General features: G+C 39.4%; 1 protein-coding gene and 1 long non-coding RNA gene across 2 annotated transcripts in view; one reads left to right on the plus strand and one right to left on the minus strand.

Annotated features, from left to right (window-relative positions):
• Positions 1-19,184, minus strand: part of SEC24C (SEC24 homolog C, COPII coat complex component) — a 332,064-nt gene that overhangs the window by 285,903 nt on the left and 26,977 nt on the right. The gene's annotated exons all lie outside the window — the stretch shown is intronic.
• Positions 1-19,184, plus strand: part of LOC137478515 (uncharacterized) — a 35,292-nt gene that overhangs the window by 4,590 nt on the left and 11,518 nt on the right. Inside the window, exons 3-7 of the long non-coding RNA XR_011001613.1 lie at positions 3,354-3,470; positions 4,930-5,157; positions 6,320-6,385; positions 7,768-7,952; positions 8,439-9,639. This is a non-coding gene — a long non-coding RNA (uncharacterized lncRNA). The remainder of the gene's footprint in view (positions 1-3,353; positions 3,471-4,929; positions 5,158-6,319; positions 6,386-7,767; positions 7,953-8,438; positions 9,640-19,184) is intronic.

Below are 19,184 nucleotides of genomic sequence, written 5' to 3' on the forward strand. Positions count from 1 at the left end.
CCTTTTATCGTCCTATGGCTTATTCATATAAACTATCAACTTCAGGGATGCCCAACTGCTTTCTGGTTGGGTTGTGTGGGGTTTTTTTAAATATCCTCACATAGTCCCAAAGTTACTAAAGGATTATGGGTTTAAATGCAGAAGGGATTGAATAGAATCATGTTATTGGAAACAGAACTATATTTATGAGTCTAGAGGGAGTTTGCAAGAAACTCACTTTGCAAGTAGAATTTGAGTCATGGCATCTTAAAGCTTCAGTAGCTTTCTTGAGTCTGGGATTTGGATTTCTGGCAGTCTGAAATATTATTTCTGTTCAGATAGAGCTATACAGACACAAAAGGATCTATAGCTCCAAAGGGTTTACAGTTCAGCTAGAAATCAGGAATAGTCAGTGGTTTGGCTCAGCTTAACTCTGCCTTTAGGGGACAGAAGGGGAATCCTAAATGTAATTTAGTTAGCTCTGGGCATTAAAATGACTGAAGCACCTTCAGCTCTGTTTGTAGCTGTCCTGAGCCTGAGCTCTTTCTCTTGTGTAAGGTGCCATGCTACTGTCTTGGCATCAGAAGTATGATGCCAAGCACATAATTTTGTTGCAAATCTTGCAATAATTCCTGGGTTTGGCTTTAGGTTCTGTTGGTTTTTTTTTTTTTTGGTTTTTTTTTTTTTTTTTTTTTTTTTTTTTTTTTTTTTGTTTTGTTTTGTTTTGTGTTTGTTTGGTGGTTTTTTGTTTGTTTGGGTTTTTTTCTTTTTGGGCTTTTTTTTTTTTCTTTCAAGACAAGTTACTGTGGTCTACTTTCAGAGTTTAGGGGATTGTTAGGATATTTGAGTGTTAAAAGCTGATGGCAATATAGCATCACTGTCACCCACCCCCACTAGATATCTCAGGCTCTGTCAGTATGAGTATGCTGAATCTGTTTAAGGGAGCAGCATTAGTGATAGCTTCAATATACAACAGGGTATTCATTATGAATAATGGCAGCCTAGAGCCAGCTAACTATATTTGCAGGGTGGTTTCACTAGGAAGCAGATGTTGGACAGATGGTAGTCAGATGATCAGTCATGCCACCATCTACAGTAAATCTGAGGGCTGTGGGGAAAAAGGTAACGTGTGGAACATACTTCTCATTTCTGTGGGAGTCTTGTACTTTTTTACGGGTATATAAAGGCTCATAGAAATGCATGAGTTGTTGGCTAGGAACTGTAAAGCTGCTGATGTTTGGCTACAGCAAGTTAGCAAAACTTCACCTTGAAGCGCTTGTTGCCCTTGCGTGACTGTGAATCTATAACAGAACTCTCCAAAGGGGATGAGACTGCATGTCAGCTGGAGTTTTGCAGAAAGATTTTTTTCTAGGCTGGAATACTGCTTTTTTATCTTTTTATTCATTTCCCTTGAAAACCTTTATGTACTTTTTTTCAGTCTTCTTTCTCATGGTCACTCTCTATGCTGTTGTGTTGCACGTCAATGTCATGGGAAGAGTATTTCAATATCTTGCTGCAACTGAGGTACTCAAGCAGATACAACTATCTCTGTAGTGACTTGGAGCACAGTCCAGTATTTAACATGGCTTATGTTACATAGTGTTCAGTCATTATCATCTTTGTTCAGCATGGGAACTAGAATTGTGTTTCCTGTGTAATAGCAAGCCTTTCCTAAGACATAATTCCGACTGTGGATTCATAGCAGTACTGATTTTAATGTACCTTAGCTGTTGCTAAACACGTTTGTTTTGGCAGGTGAAGTCAAATTACAGGACACATGCTATGCAAAGAAAACATGGTGCTTAATTGTTTTAAGCAATGTCCAGTTTGTGTCACCACAAGTTCTGGGTATTGGGATAGAACTTCTGCAAAGGCTCAAAGACTGCTGCATTAAAATGAAATACTTGATTTCCACTGCCCTTTAACCAATAAAAACCAGAGCTTCCAGGGATTGTAATAATTTATCAAGTTGAATTTGCCACATTTTGCAGCCCATCAAAAGAAGTTGTCCTTGACAAAAACTATATTTTAAATATCTGCTCACAAGCACCAGAGCCAAAAGGTTTCTATTTCATTTGGCAAAATACCTTCCCAAGAGCAAGACTGTGACCTGAAGCAGAGCCAAAATAAGCTCTAACAGATGCTTAGCCTAGAAAGCACCAGACTGAATGGCTAAAATTGTTAAAGATTATATGGGAAAAGAGAAGGGCAGCTACCTAGTTCTGCTTCTGACTTGCTGTGTGGACAAGTTGCACTCCTTATGTTCTAGTGCTCTGCCAACTAGAGGACCCATCTCATCTGTCTGCCACCTCACTTCAGCTTCTGGGCCTTCCATTTCTGGCTGTGAGGGCTGCTGTAGGCAACAACAGAGCAACAGAGCTTCTTCTGTTCATAATAGCAGAGGAGTCTAATTTTGTCCTTTCCCAATAGACTCTGTTTAGCTCTAAAATTGAAAACTCTTTCAGAGACTTTGCTCTGGCCTTTCATTCACACTTTCCATACTGCATCTAATACTTGCACTTAAAAAGTGTTTCAGATGCTCGTAAGATTCAAGAATTACAAAATCTGTGCTCCTGTGATGACTGAAGTTGATCTAATTTGCCACACATTTCTCCCTGCCTTTCCATTTGCTAGTTCTGGCCTTTATCTGTCCTCATATAGTGCCATCTTTGCTCTGAGATCTGGTGAGAAAATTAACTTTCTTGGTGTCAGTTCTGTTAGTGCTAAGAAGGGGTGTGGCACTCTGAGGTAAAGACAGAGCAGGGCTCTGCTGGCCAGCAGTTTAGATTGCTTAAGGCTGTGTTAAAAGTACAGCCTGATGATGCTGTTCTATAATAGTTTCTGTGAAAATGCAGCTTAAACACTTGGTCATTCTCCAGATCCTGACAGTGACAGAAGCTGAGGACAAGGAAACTAAACACCTTTCCTGGGGCACAAAGATGCCTGATCCATAACTAGAACTGAGATGATGGGTTCTTAAGTCCGACTGTAATCACAGAAATCACCAGGATATAAGCAGCTATTTGCTGCTCTTACGGAGACAGTCAATCAGTCTGGATAGCTTTGTTCAAGGTAAGAAATACCAAGTGTCAGTGCTCAGGAGAAAAGCTAAATGAATGCTGGTTGTGCTGCGGTACATTTTGGGACAGATTCTTATCTCACTGACTGTGATGCCTGCCTGGGTAGGCCTTCTATCCAGGGTAATTGATACCAGGGTGTCCTGTGAAATTAAAATTTTCTAGAGCTTGAGGCCGAGAGAAGATCAAGTGGCAAGGATACCAACCCTGTTTGTACATCCCTAAATTCAAAGTACGTGTTTGTATATGGGACTTTATGTACTTGGACTGGCTTTGACACTGGGTTTCTTCCCTCAGCAAAGTTCAGAAGAAGCTCTGCCTTTACTACTCCCATGAAGCCTGTGCCTGTGGAAATAACACAATATGATTAACCTCCTTTGCATAAACTCCAGCATGGGTGAATCCAAGGAACAGGTAATCTCATTCCATAACTGTTGCCATCTGAAATCCAAGATGCCAGTGGACAATAATGGTGAAGAAAGATTGCTAAAAAAGAATAATTTGCACTTAAAATACTCAGCCTATCTCAGAAGCATGTTGTGATGGGATATATAAACTAAGTTAACATTAGTGGCCATGGAGCACTCCTAATGAGCAGGAGATATCCTTTGAAAGGTGTTTGTTCACCACTTTTTCAATATCTTCTGTGGGGGTTCCAAAAGCACTGACTTGGACTTGTCACAATCCCAGTAAATTATTATCCTGATATTACTCTAATGAGGTGGTACGAGCATGGTGATAGCAGACAAAGCTCTTGGGATCCAGGATCCAGCTCTTAGGATCCAGGGGAAGCCATTGAAAATCTCAGCTTGACAAAGAGCATCTGATTCTCCCTAGAAGTTTGACGTTGTACTAAATATGCATCAGCTGTGCTACCAAGAATGCATCCTGGGAAAGAGCACTGCCACAAAAATCTCTTTCCCAGTATTTCCTAGGATTCAGTTCTGCCACATCTTGAACAGGATCACTGCATTGCCAACTGTTTGGTTTGTATGGCTTGGCTAGAGCTGGTTTTGGGAGACATTTGAGCTTTAATTTACTCACTGCTCCAGACCTTGTGAGGTCTGGTAGAAGAGGAGGCTTTCTTCATCCTATATTTAAAGAAGCCTCAGTGGGTTGCTCTAAAGAACTGGGGTAGTGGCTTCAGCTTCAAGTTAATGAAACCATAGCAATATGCTGTGGGATGGAGCAGTGGATGGGCTATATAGTTGTTCTACAGCTGTATCGTTGTACTTATAGCTGTATAAGTGAGAGTAAGCCTCCAATACCTGATTTTAAACAACTCCTGCAAGTTTAGTTAAGACACTGCATTTAACAGTGAGGAGTCTAGGACATAAACAGGCTAGATTTCATCTACCTGAAGCTAGATACACTTGCTTTAATGTAACTGTAAGGAACTCTGTCCTCACAGAGGGACTAAGCATAATCTGACACCAGTTGTCTGTCTATAAACACAGACAAAATCACAACAAGCAAGACATACTGATTAGAGGCTAGAAAATGCCAGGAAAACTTAGGTGGTCCAAGAAGCAGTGGGCATGTTACTCTCTAATGAGGCAAATTCTTTTCCAGGCTGGTTTGACCTCAGATTGTATTCTTTATTCCCTTATCAGAATTGATGATCTGTAAGTCCAGGACACCATATTTTAAATAACAGCTCTATCATTTATCACAGTTTTTCTCTCCATTTTTGGCATTCAACAAAACCTAAATTGCTGAGGTCAACCTCTTTTCTGTGCTTGTAGGGTGTTTAAGTGCTACCCTTAAGAAGTCTTTTGCAATGCCCCAAACACTTACAGATGCTCTAATAAACCAAATTAAAAGCAGTGTTTATTCTTGAGCATTAATAATTTGAAGTATTTCTGGTTCATAGGAAATCTTAGCTCAAGACTACCCCAATTCAGAATAAACGCAGTGTTCACAGTTATCTGCAAATTGGAAATTTTTATGTAACCCCTTGGACATGGGAATTGCTGCATGTGTTCACTTACTACACAATGAAGGGCTGAGCAAGCCAGAACAGCTGATTAGAATTGGGAAGCTTTGAGATTCCCAGCCTAGAAATTCTGCCTTGTAAGGAGGAGTACTGGAAGCCCAGAAGGTCTGTGCTTTGCCTCGAGTTCTCTGGGTTCTAGGTTACCTTGGAAAAGAAGAGTAAGTGCCTTTACTGCCTGTAGTCTTGGTTGGTGCACTAAATTACTGGATTAATCAGACTAGACTAGAAATTAGAGTAGATAGGGCTTGAGCTAACTTGATTTCTTTTTAATTTTTTGACCAGATCTTCCAGTGAGGTCCTACCTGCTTTTAGTCTTCTAGTAACTGGCAAAACAGAAGAATTGTGTGTGTACATAGAGCTGTAACAAGATGTGTTTTTATGTGAAGAGGTACTTGGGTTTCTCAGTCCTGAGAATGGATTGAAATTTAGCACAAAGAAATGCACTGGCAACTAGAGAAGAATTAAATATAGCAGTGCACCTTACTTGGGATGCACGCTTGCACTGGGAATCTGTGATCCTGTTCTGCTGTTTTTGGTGTGTGGGTCAGTACTGAGGAGGGTGAGAACACTGGTGCATAAACAAATAATAAGAGTTGCAGCTCATAGCAAGGTAGGGTGTGCTTAAAACGTCTATGACACAAATTAAACCACTTTGTTTTTCCATGAAAGACAAGCTAATGACGTATTACCTCTGAGCATTTTTTTCTGAGCATTTAGCATACCTCTAAGCATTTATCTTCATGCAGTTTATATCTATAGAGTCAGAGATACCTGCATAAGGATAGATACTGTGTTGTGAATAGGACAATGTGTTTTAGGGTAGTGAACTTCCAGGTGTTCTTGGTCCAGTCAAGTTTCAGGTGCTTTTGGTTGATCTAAGACTTGCCCGTTGTATCTGGTCGTGTCCTAAACCTTACTTCTGAAGTACTGTGTTCCAATATTTTGAAGGCCTGGGTTCATTCATCTGAATCTTCTAAAGCATTGGTATCAGGCTGCTCAACATGTTCCTTGAGCACTAATTTAGTCAAAAGTGTACAAATGTTCTTTATATAAAAATGCAAGAGTGTTTCTCTGAAAAGCTATTTTAACTCCATGTGGCTATGTGAATCATCAGGATTAGTCAGCTGGTGGCATTACATAGAAAAAAAAGCTGTTTCTTACTTAGGATGAATTTGTCTTTAAAGTTTTGGCATATTTTTTTTTAATAGCATTGTTTGTGATGCATTTTAAAAGATTGTTGTGTTTTACTGACATTTCCTGTTTTCAGTTTTGCTGATGAACATTGTCATTTCTGTCCTATAGGGAGGACAGAAAGGAGTTATTGTTCCTTTATGTTGTAAGTAAACAATCTCATGTGGTGGGACTTTTAAGTCCCTGTTATTTGTAGCAGGAAAATAATGAGAGTTACATATCAGCCCTGTAGATGCCTGTCCATATGACTGAATGGGTTGAAAGTTGATGACTTCATATTATAGTAATTTTGAGAAATCTATTTGGGCAGGTGACTTTCTTTCTTGGGTTTCCTGACATCTGGCAACTGTAGGCAAAGCAAGCAAGTGAATATGAACTGCCACATTTGGTTGGTTCTGGTTTACAGGTCAGCCAGTAACCCATACTTGCAATCCCTTCTCAACTATTGCAAGGGATGCGAAGATAACTCTGCACCATGAAAGTGTCTTCCCAAAGGAATAAGATCCCCCGTTATCCAAAGTACCAAAACGAATAGTAAATTACACATTCCCCTGTATGTCATCTGTGACCTTTTCAAACTGAGGGATGCAGTTTGAGCACTGGCCCATGAACTTCTGAAGAACTGATAGATCCACCCTCAATCCAAACATCTCTGGGTGGTTCTCCTTTCCTCAGAGGAAGGGAACCGCTTCTAGGAGCACACGCCCTAGCCTGTTACACAACTCAAGCATGCAGGCATGCAAATAGGCCATCTTGATACTATCAACTCCCTAAAGAGACCGACCTTTTTGCCTCCACTTTCAGGAACTTTGGCTACCTTCTCTATGTGTCAGGGAGGGGAATAGGAGTGGCTTCTAATTTCTCCAGAAAGCAATGTGGAACACCATAGTGTGTGGCATTGTTGAGGCCTCACAAGAAGGGACTTCTTGCAGAAGAAAGCAGCAGAGCAGAGTAGATGAAATTATGAGCCAGAGGCACTGCAAGGTTCGATGCAGTTTAGGAAGAACCTTTTAAGTTGTGTTTATGTGTGAGGCTATGCTGTTTATCCACATTTCGTGGGGCTTGCTTTTACCCATAGCAAGTACTGTTAAAAATATTTAAACAGATCTTCAAAGCATCGTCAGATGTTTGAGACCAACAGTCAGCCTCAGTTTTGTTGAGATGGTAATTGATACTAAGAAGAATCAATACTTGAGGGCTTTTACAGCAGAGGACACAGCTGTACAATAGCAAAGCCAGATGATGGAGTCTGTTGACTTCATATGTACAATGCCATTGATTTTAAGAGGTATATTGTAATTTTGATTCCTAGAAGGCCATTTCTCTTCTTAGTGTGGAGAAGGGACAAAATGGTTTCCTGGAGAGCTGGAGGCTAGAAACAAGCTGGGAATTGGAGTGTGTCCAGTGCAATGGATAACTGAGGTAGCTGTAGTGGTACTAGTGTAAAGACATCAAAATTCTGGGGATTTGGCTGTGAAATATCTGAATATATATCTAGTGAGAAAGCTTTCTTCTTGGTTTCAGTGGAGACCCAGGTGCTGAGGAAATAGGAAGAGACTAAGAAAAGAGATGGAAGAACTTGTAAGCAAGATTGCTTATGTTGGATTCTGGATGAACAGCAAAATCTGGTTTTCACTGCTGCTGGATATTTTTAAACAGCAAGAAGATAAATCTGTGAAGAAGGAAACATACAAAACTACAAGGTAGAGGTATATGAGAATCCCTGAAATAGTTTAGAATCAGGAAGTTGGTCTTAGTGTATCTATTTGGTAAATGCTCTATTAGAATTCTTGCTGCTCCTCAGAAAATTCTGCAGACTTGTAAACCAGCTGTTTATTTCCTTCAGTCCTAATCTTATATTTGCATGAAAAGCATTTGGAAGCTTGAACTTAGGCTGAATTGTCTTTCTATTCCTTCAAACTGTGATCACAGAAGTTGGTTCTGATGCTCATTACAAGTTAATAATGATATCTGAACTGCTGAGTTTGTCTGCAATTTGTTCAGTTACTGGGTACTGTTAGACTGGAGAAATGAAAAGTCCAGCAAAATAATATGAACAATTGTGTTGGTTTAAGTATGCAGGTCCAACCACCAATCTTGTGATCATATTGTAACTGTGTGTTTTCATTTTCTGCCTATAAAATGTGACAAATGCTTTCTTCTTCCCATCATATATAAAACTATATGTTCTTTAGGATGGTGGCTTTTCCATTCAAAACATTCAGATGACCCTTTGAGTCCCTTAAGCACCCAATGCTGTTACCAAGAAAATGTTTCTAAGTCTTTTACCACTGCCTCATTATCCAAGCTGAGCAGAATGATCAGAGTCCGCACTCACGGGGACTGTATACTAAATAAAGTCTAAGTATTAAAAAAAGCTATTTCATGGTATTCTTGACATCACCTGTTTATCTTGACATCATGATGTTTCAGGTGGTTTTTTGTTTGTTTTTCTTCTTTGCAGCCAATCTGATTGTGAAGGGTGGGAAGAAGGATGTTCTCTCTATTTTGTGTTTCTTCATGGAATATTCTGTTGCATTTATAAGTTAAAAAAAGAAAAATAGGAAAAATGATGAGCCTACCTGACCTAGCTCAAATGTAATATTCTGGAAATACAATTTTCACTGGCAGAGTTAACAGCCTTCCAAAAGATAACTATTACATGGAATATACAGGTCTGTTTTGACATTGTCTATGTCTAGCATGGTATATTTATTTAAAAGAGAATTGATTAAATTAAAGTAGCTCAAAACCACCTCCAGCTGAAAAAACACAGTATTTATACAATATAACCCTTGGGAAGCTTTGATTGTGTCTTTTGGATCAAATTACTTTTCAAAGCTGGAGATGACTTTTGAATTTTGGATCCTCTTTCATGAGTGTAACGTGATCAAAAGGGCAAATTTGGCATCTAGATTCACTGTGTCTGCTGGTTCAGAATATATTGGTTGTAGCTCTTCTAAGAATCACTTCAGTATAATTTCTGGAAAATAACAATATATGTTAACAGAATATTATGCAATGGGTGATTCTGCAGTAGACTCCTGTGTGTCCCCAGAGATGAGTTTCCACACAATTGTCTGTGTGCTAAAGCAACTGCCAGGAGGAGGAATTGGGTAAGTGTTCTCTGTCATGATACCTGTCTGAAGAAGGTCTTAGACAGTTGTGAAATGTGGAGTATCTCCAGTATAAATACCAGTAGACACTGCCAAGCTGGTTGGGCACACTGCCAGGCGCTGCACAGTTAGGTATGTACCGCTGAGCACAACATTCTTCAGAAAATCAAAGCAACAGCCACAGAATGGAAAGCTACTAAATAAGTGCACTGCAAAACACACAAGGGAACAACTTAGAATTTAGCTCTTCCCTTCATTCCTCATTTAGTCTTGCTGTAGGGTGAGTACCAGGAAAGATCAGTTTAAGTCACGAGTTCTAAATTTATTGAAAGTACTTAAATATTTGTTCAGTAAATGCAGGTCACCTGGAAGACAGAGAAGATAGTTTGTGATAGGCAAGTGAGAGATCATGCTGTGTAACATTGTCATGCAGTTCATGGTATTTGAGGTTGACCTTTCTCTTTTGGCAGTGCAGAATATTTTCCAAAATAGGCACAAACCAGTATGTTCTGACTCGAGAGCTCTCTGAGCTGTGAATCCATTCCTAGCAAGTGTTAGGATTTAAAGCATCCATCCTTAAATTGTCTTGAGATGCAGCTCCTTATTCTTCCCACACAGAGTGGTACTCTTGTAGTGGATTAAAATGATCTGGACAGAATGCTATTTTATATATTTAAACTTTATGAGTTCTGAAGTTTATAGCTAATTTAATAAATTGTCTTTTTCTTTCCTCCCCAGTTACCATCACATTTTCCCCCACAGACATTCACATTTTATTTTGATCATTATTTGCCTAAAACCTCTCAATGTATGGTTCTAGAAACACTAAATTTAACAAATTACACTACTAAACTCTGTAGCGAATCTTTCCCCATCCCAGTTAGGGCTAAAACATGCAATGCAGTGGCCATAGCAATCTTGCATGTTTGAGATCTACAGAGTGGCATTTTGGTACCCTGGCTTACAGTAGGACCAGGACTTAACTTTGTTGGAATAACTGACAGCCAGTGGGGCTGGAGATCCACATGGTGGCAATCTCTCTGTTTCTGAAGAACATAATACTGAGCTGGTGAAGGGTCTGCAGCACAAGTCTTATGAGGAGCAGCTGAGGGAGTTGGAGATGTTTAATGTGGAGAAAAGGAGACTCAGAGGAGACAATGCTCTCTACAGCTGCCTGAAAGGAAGCTGTAGTGAGGTGGAAGTCAGTCCCTTCTCCCAGGTAGCAAGAGACGGGACAAGAGAAAATGGCTTCAAGTTGCACCAGGGAAGTTTCGATTGGATATTAAAGAAAAGTTTCTTCACTTACAAGGTGGTCAAGCATTGGAATGTGCTGCCCTGGGAAGTGGTGAAATCACTCAGAAGTGTTCAATAAGGCATGTGGCCCTTGGGGATATGGTTTAATGTTGAATATATTGGTACTGGGTTAATGTTTGGATGTAGATCATCCTAGAAGTGTTTTCTGACCTTTGAACCTAGGATCGGATACGTTTTTGCATGCTGCATTTACAGAAAAGGTAACTGTGTGCCCAGAGAAGCAGTAGTTTGATGCTTCCTATGACACGGAAAACCTGTATACAGCCTACTTTCATGAAATAACATAGAAGCAGAAAGAAGATGGTTTTCAGTGTTTGTTTGCTGCTTTATGTCACTAAGTGGTTTATTTTGGTAGTGTAGTGCGTTACAGGGCACAAGACCAGAATGTTCTCTGCTGCTTCCTGGAAACCTGCTAGTCTATGTTGTTAATTTGCTAGTGCTTGATTCCTTCTTTACCATGTTGGGTTTTCAAAACCGTTAATTCCTTTGCATTCTGCCAGAAGATGATATGTTCCTCCAGGCAGCTGAGAGAATAATCTGTAAGAATTGTGGTTTTGGCTAGTGTACTAGGAATGCTGGCTCAGGCCAGGCTGCTCAGATGGGCATTCCTGGGACTACAGAACAGTTTTTATAACTGAAGTCAAAGGACAGTAGCTAGAGATCTGGAAGTGTTTCCCCTCTATGCTTTTTTAAGGCAGTGTCAATGCAGAGAATAAGAGATCCCCAGCTACCAGCTCAGTATGAGCTGGTCTTCTATTTGGAGGAAGTAGTGTGTGTGTTGTTGGACGGAGCTGTCTTTATGGAAATGAAGAAAGATTATATAGAAGACTTTGGGGAACATCACAGCAAACCCAGACTAGCACATTCATTAAGTGTTCACCAGATTTTTCTAAGGTCTTTTTGGAAGACAGTTTCACTGACCTGCATGTGCTGCCCAAAAGGAGCTGGAAACCATCTGGCATCAGTACATATCTGCAGTGTCCTTCTGCAGGCCCAGTGTGAACAAGGTGGTTATCTGGGGTAGTTGATAATGGCATGATCTTAAGAAAGATCTTGAGTTGCCAAGATGTACTGCTGAAGTAACTTAAGTGATAGTTTGTTCTGGCTTTTTATTTTAATTTCTTTTACCTTTATGGTTACCTTCATTGACCTTATACCAAGAGAGCAGGGGAAAGGAATGAGAAAGAAATGAAGAAACAGAGGCTAAGCACTGAATGCTGAATGGTGTTGCCTTACAGATATCTATGCTTGCTTAGCACAGTCTGAGCTTTGGAAGGCTGCTGTGTTCTTTGTAGTTGGGGGCGAGGGGGTGGTTGGTTTATGTTACACCTTGCATAAGATTGATTGCACAGAATATGATATTCAGGTACTACAATCTGAGGAAACTCTGACAGAATGATGATTCTACTTATGAGCTACCAGTGTCCTACAAGTTTGGGTTTTTTCTTTTTAGCACTTTCCAGAAGTCCATTGAATTCTCTTAGAAATTTAATTATTTTAGAAAAAGTCATACCACCTGTGGATTTTTTTAATCCTCTACCTTTCCCTTTTTAGAAAAGGGAAAGTATCTGGGAATTCCAAGAACATTTACTACATTTAGTTATTGATATTTAAAATCTCCAATTCCCAGAAATTATGGTTCCAAACTTGTCATGCAGCATGTATTTCAGCTGCTGGTGAGCACAAAGTTACCTGGTTGCCCTATAATAGAGAAGACCTTCTATTTTGTGATTTTCACTGTTTTCACTCTCTCGCTTCAAGTATTTTTCACAGATTGAGGAGAGAGTCTACAGAGTGCTAAATTGCCAGTTTTCTTTTTCATTCAAGGATCAAATGCTTGTCTTCAATGGGTAATTGTATGTTGAGAAGAAAATTGAAGGGGAAAGGAGGGTGAGTATCAACTGAAAATATTTGCTATGAAACATCCAAAATTATACCAAGACTTAGTCATCTACTGTCCATTTTAAATTATAAATGCCATTATTTTTCTAATGCAGTTGACAAGGTGCTAAAGCATTGTCTTGCTGTGGGTGCTGGCAACTGTAGAATAGTATCACAATACAAAAGCACAGATTAGTGGCTGATACAACAAAATTGATTTGCAAATTCTATAGCTCTGTTGAAAAGCAGTCTGTGGAATCTTTTTCATTTTTTTTCCTCTCTCCAGTACTTCAGAACATTTTTTCCATTTCTGCCCTGTGACTCAGGTTTACTTAATTAGAGTGGCTTGCACTCTGCAAGCTAAGAAATGCAGTTATTGACCACCTGAAAAGGCTTATGCTTGATCTTAACAGAATTGTGCTAGGTTCGAGTATTCCTCTTATGTTGTCTAAGGATTATACCTAAAATAGTAGAAATTGTGTATGGGTAATAAATCACAGACATGATGGAGACTTTTACATTGAAATTACAGACCAGGGCAATACCATATCTTGTACTTGTGACCCAGAGAAAAAAAATTACGTACTGTGTATAGACTTTTTAAAAGGCTCTTTGATGAGTACGTGAACAGCATGTTGGCACAGTTATGTCTTAAGTCTTTCAGCTGATGTTGTGTTCAGGATAACAGAGCTTGTTGGAGGCATGATTTTGCAGTAACTCATATGACTGGGACAGAGTTTCTAGGTAGAAATCTTGTGGAAATCATTGGCTGGTTCCAAAGGCTGTCACAGAGGAAAACTTTATCTCTGCGGGACTTGTTGGTGTGATGCTGATAATAAGTGGCCTGAGAAGCAGGTTCAAGGTTATGTGATGAAACTGGAAAATGAAATTGCTTCCTCCAAAATTGAGCTGAGAACATTGAGCTGAGAGAGGCAAGACTTGTGTAAGTTTCAGAATGAAGTAAATACCAAACACTAACACCTCAAATACTTTCTGAATGCTGGGGCCTCTCTGGAGGCACTAGCCTGTGATGTCACATTATACGTTGTTTTGCAGGCTTTGAATTTTTGGTAATCATATATATGTGTTATCTTCATCCATCCCCACATCCATGGGGATCTTTTAAACTCTGTGTCTGAAGAGCTTTTGAATGTTTGCCTCTTGTTGGAAACATTCTTGTACACTGAATAAGCACACTCTATTTGCAGCTAAGCTCTTAAGGATTACTGAAATTATAGACAAACTATAATTATGGTACAAATACTAATTATTGGAAAAATTGAACAAGTCCTATTTTTAAGACTGCTAAATATTCAAAACTGTTAAATACTGGTTTTTCTTTTTCAAGTATGAGCTTCAAACTAGCTCATTTTAATTTAAGCAATGTTATGAAATTGATTATAATATTTTTGAATGTTAAAACTGGTGAGTTTTAATAGTTCAAAATAATTTATAGTTGGAAGCAGATAAGGACACTTGAATGGGGAGAAATAACCACATTCCTTAAAGGGAGTGCACTTGCCATAAAATATCCCTTAAGAGAGATGTAGCACCTTTTATTTTTAAAGAAACATTCTCTTACTAGAACAGCCTCTAGCGACTGACCTTGGTACAGAGCCAGGCCATGGTGAGCTCTGCGCATCCTTTGCTGTCCTGTTTTCTGTCCCACACTTCTATAACCCATGGCATTGCTGGCTGGGAACTGGAGCCTCAGCAGGTTGTTGTGAGGTGCAAGCAAGTCCTGTCCACTAATGCCCATGCAACAAGAAACATGTGGGGAAAGTAACACAAGGACATTCAAGGCTCTCAGTATCACAGATACTACGCCTGTCTGCTTCTTTTAAATTGTACTTCAATGCATTAGTAAAGTTCTGTTTAAAGTATCTAGGTTTTCATATTTGTGATTAAAAGAAGCAGTGTATGAAAATGCAAACCCAATATAATCCCTGCAGCCCAGCAAATGGGACTTCATATCCCCAAATGCAGAATCAATTAGCCATAAATTGACAGCTTATAGCATTTGCCAAATGTGATCTGTAGCATGAATTGGAATAAAAACCGTGTGGATTAACATTTCAGTTGCCATAGAAACTTCTGAAACTGGAACGGAAACTTGCTGAAGAACACAGCTCATGATGTTTTGGTACCTCTAAGCCTTTATATGTAATATCAGCTGTAACAATAGCTATTTGTGTGGTTTCTTTTTTTGGCCTCCCAGCTCCTATGAACACTGGAAATTCGTTCTTTATGGTTAACTCTCTGGTTGCTCTGGTTGTTCTTTCTGCTAGGGATCGCTACATACAGGTGATCACACCAACTCCTGATGTTGCGGGTATTATGTAGAGAATAATAGGTTGAAATTGTGTATTTAGTATTTGCAGTCACATCCAGGTGACTTTGGCAGCCACAGACCAATGTCAGGAATGTACAGGTACCTAGCAGTTATACTCCTGTATATACTCTTCACTCTTTAACAGCTCTGTATAGCTGAATTCACTAGCTTCCACAACCCAGCTCCTAAACTGGATCTAGAATGACCTTCTAGGCAATAACATTTAGCTGATTCAAAGGGTAGTGGACAGCAGGTGGACCTTCCATTTCCAGAACACTGTTTTAAATCTTGGTGTCTTCTCATTGCTCTACAGAGCATAATTCTGAATTCAAAGTCTGGTCAAATCATTTTCTACCAAAAAAAAAAAAAAAAAAAAAAAGGAAATATTTATTGAAGATTTATGTTTTCATGAGCAAGTATGTAATTGTTTTGCAAAAATTTTTAAAATCATGACTTCATGGAAGAACACAGTTGAAAATCTGTATTAAAACAACTTTAGCAGATAGATTTTTACTCTGTTAATTTTCCCCACATGGTTGGCTTTGCTTTCATGAAGGGTTCTCTGAATGCAAGAGGATCATTTATAAAATAATGAATATAGAGTCTAATTCTGAGACTTCAGTACGAAAATGTTTCAAATGCTATAGCTAAACACAGATGAGCAACATTAGGTTGAGATGTGTTTTCAGATATAAAGGGGTGTGGATCTGCTGTGATCATTGCATCCTCTATACTTAATACAATTTATTATAAACTCTATTGCTTCTGTCCATACTTGTAACATGAATCACCTTGTTACAGTAACGTTACAGGTTTGCTGCTTTGTCTTAGAATGTTGCTTCTCAAATTTAAGAATTGACCTTATTCTCCCTAAAGCTAAATACTAAGGATCAGAGATGTTTGTCTTTAGCTGGTCATAAAATATCTGTGCCCAAGAGTGATGTAGAAGTTCTAAGAAAAATGTTTCTTACCTGCTTCATTGAGATTCCCTGAATGTCATTTGTTAGCAACTTTTTGCAGCTACGAATAGGAAGCCTAAAACCAGAGTCTTGTGCTCAACTGCAGAGGCAAAAAATATTTCACAAGAGATGCCTTGTGAAAAAAATCAGTTGTTCTTGCACAAGTAAGTGTAAGTTCAACAGAAGAATTGATATGGGAGACTAAAAAGTCCATAGGCTTCCTATAGTGCTACCTAATACACAAAAACTGGCAGTCACAGATCACTTTACAGTCATGTTGTTGCCTTGCTCCAGCATCTTCAAAGTGTATTGATCCAGCTCCACTTATGATTTTGCAATGTCATCCTTCTTTGCATGATCTTGGACAAGTATGGCCAACTGTGTAGGATGATACATACGCTGCCTAGTAACATCAATGCACAAAATAACTATCAGAATATTCTCTGTAGGGAATACTTGCTTAAGGCCTACCAGAATCAGGGAACACTTAAAATGCCTGTTTTAAAAATATGTGACTGCATTGACATGCTTACGCCTACCTTAATACCTAATGTGAGGTAATGCTGAGAGGCTGATAACACAGAGATTGGCCTGAGTATCTACAATATGCCCCTCAGGCTGGCTCAGCACCACTGGACACTACATCAGGATCTGTAATAAAGGTAAAAATTATGGCCATTTTTGATTTTGCCTTTTATTTACAAAAGGTTTTCAGTCAGCCCTACGGAATGTTTCACTGCCGTCTTGCAGAAATCACACAGTGCAATCAATGAAAACTTTTCTTGCCTTTTGTAATGTTTCAAACAGCAATTCCATTGCCTGATATATGTGTTTCTGAACATTTGAAACATTGAAAAACAGTTCAAGAGTAAAATCCTAAATTTAAAGCAACTTAAGATGATCAGGTTCCTTTTTGTATAGTAAGCCATGATAATCACCATGCACTCAAAATCTATCTCTCAGGAAGAAAATTGACTTAAACATTTCACTTTCACTGAGTTATTAAGACCTGGCAAGTCATGTGTAACTCTGCACTTTGGGTAAAGCTTCAAAGCTGACCATGCTGATTACTTTAATTCAAAGAAAAATGCAAACCAAATGAAAGCCTCTTACTGGTATGATGAAGATATAACTGATAATTCAAAAGATTAAGTAGAAAGTTTGAAGGGTAAATGATGACTGGACAAGGTCACTGTATAAAAAAAACCACCTCACAACTATAATACTACACTGTGCATGGAGTTATGGAGTCAGTAATTCTAATCTAATGCTCTTATCACAACTGAATTTGTCCTGTTTGTAGCCATCCAATATACTTCAGGGGGAATAATGAAGGTGCAGTCTCTGAAATAAGTCAGAACTTGGTTTCTATCTTCTATATCAGCTCATGCAGCTGAATTTACCCCTGATAACAAAAAACACACAGTTGCTTTTCAGTTATCTGTTGGGTTTCCTAGCAATTGCTATTACAAATAAAATTAACTGAACATGACTTTCTCAATAAGGCTCTGAAATCTGATGCAATTTGCATAATGAAATATGCTTTGGGTTCATGGTTTTAGCTAAAGTTAGCATACTGAAAAATCTCACAAAGAAAAAGCAACCTAGGTGGCTCAGATTAGAGCACAGAGAGATATTAGTGGTAAATGGAAGTTGGCAAATTAAGCTAGAAATGATAGGTGAACTGTTAATGCTGTGAATAAGTGAATAGTTGCAAAATGTGCCTAGAATACAGTGGGCTTCATGTAGTTTGGCATCCTTATATCAGGACTGGCTTTCACTCTAAAGTTTTCCAAGAGTTTGTGATTGTTTTCCTCCTCCTTACAGGAAGTGCATCTTCTTATGTTCCAGTCATGGAATACTGACCCCTGGAAAACAGTGCTACTATCAGCCTTAAGGGAGTGGAGGAAGGTGAATCCTTGAAAGATTAAATATTGGGTTATGGTATAACAAAGCAATGTTGCGACTTGGCTCTGGTGATTTATTATTTACCTAAGTTGATGTTAGCCATGGAAAACTGTACATTAGTCTTCCCATTCAGTTGTGTTGTTTGTCCCTAGCTATCTGGCCTGTGACCACCTGCAGGTATAGATGTTCTGCAGTTTGAGGCAGTGGAACATCATCTACCTTTGGGGCACTGTTCAGTGTTTTTGTCTGACTTATATGCTCTCTGGGAGTCTTATTGGCTGCCAGCTGTCAATAGTGGTTTGTAACCAAAATGCAGATCAGAGGGATCAGAATCCTAAAATGAGGAATATCATGGCCTGATCTAAGCCCTTGCATGGGGAGAAGCTGTCTAGGCAAGGCAAACTCAGTGCCAACCTCAGCCTGTACTGTAGTTGCATTTAGACATGCATTATAGAGAGGATGCAGTATGTTGCCTGCATTAGGAATTCTGTGACCAGCAGGAGTAGGGAGGTCATTCTTCCCCTGTTCTCGGTGCTGGTGAGACCGCATCTTGAGTGCTGTGTCCAGTTCTGGCCCCTCAGTTTAGGAAGGACGTTGAGATGCTTGAGCGTGTCCAGAGGAGGGCAACAAGGCCGGTGAGGGGCTTGAAACTCAAGCCCCGTGAGGAACGTTTGAAGGAGCTGGGGTTGTTTAGCCTGGAGAAGAGGAGACTTAGAGGTGACCTTATTGCTCTGTACAACTTCCGGAAGGGAGGTTGTAGACTGGTGGGGGTCGGTCTCTTCCCCCGGGCAGCAACTGACAGAACAAGAGGACACAGTCTCAAGATACGTCAGGGAAGGTATAGGTTGGATATTAGGAATAAATTTTTCACCGAAAGAATAATAAAGTACTGGAATTGTCTTCCCAGGGAGGTGGTAGAATCACCATCTCTGGATGTGTTTAAAGAAAGACTGGACATGGCACTTGGTGCTATAATCTAATTGAGGTGTTAGGGCATAGGTTGGACTTGATGATCTTAGAGGTCTCTTCCAACCTCATTACTCTGTGATTCTGTATGTTATAATAGTAGGTTTCCTTTTTCTGGCTCCAGTGGGAGCAGGCTGAACCCTGTTGAACTGACAGGATGTTGAACTGACTTCTAGCCTTCTCAAGCAGTGGGTTCTGACTCTTACCCTAATTCAAGCCTTTTTGACAAGTTCAGCCTATTGAAACAGGAAGTAAGACTTTGCCTGTTGTCACTATGTTTTGACTGCCATGAATTCTGTCCTGAACAGAGCACAAAACCACTTTTGTATTGTCTTCTCTGAAGCAAGATTACCTTTGTTTCACCCTTGAGTGAAGAACCTGGCTCTTTTAAATACCTGATGATAACACAGACTGTTTCCCTTACCCCTACTTTCAGCATCTTTAACCTTGTGTGCCATTCTCTAC

This window comes from Anomalospiza imberbis, chromosome 8, assembly GCF_031753505.1.
Source record: "Anomalospiza imberbis isolate Cuckoo-Finch-1a 21T00152 chromosome 8, ASM3175350v1, whole genome shotgun sequence".
NCBI classification, from domain to species: Eukaryota; Metazoa; Chordata; class Aves; order Passeriformes; family Viduidae; genus Anomalospiza; species Anomalospiza imberbis.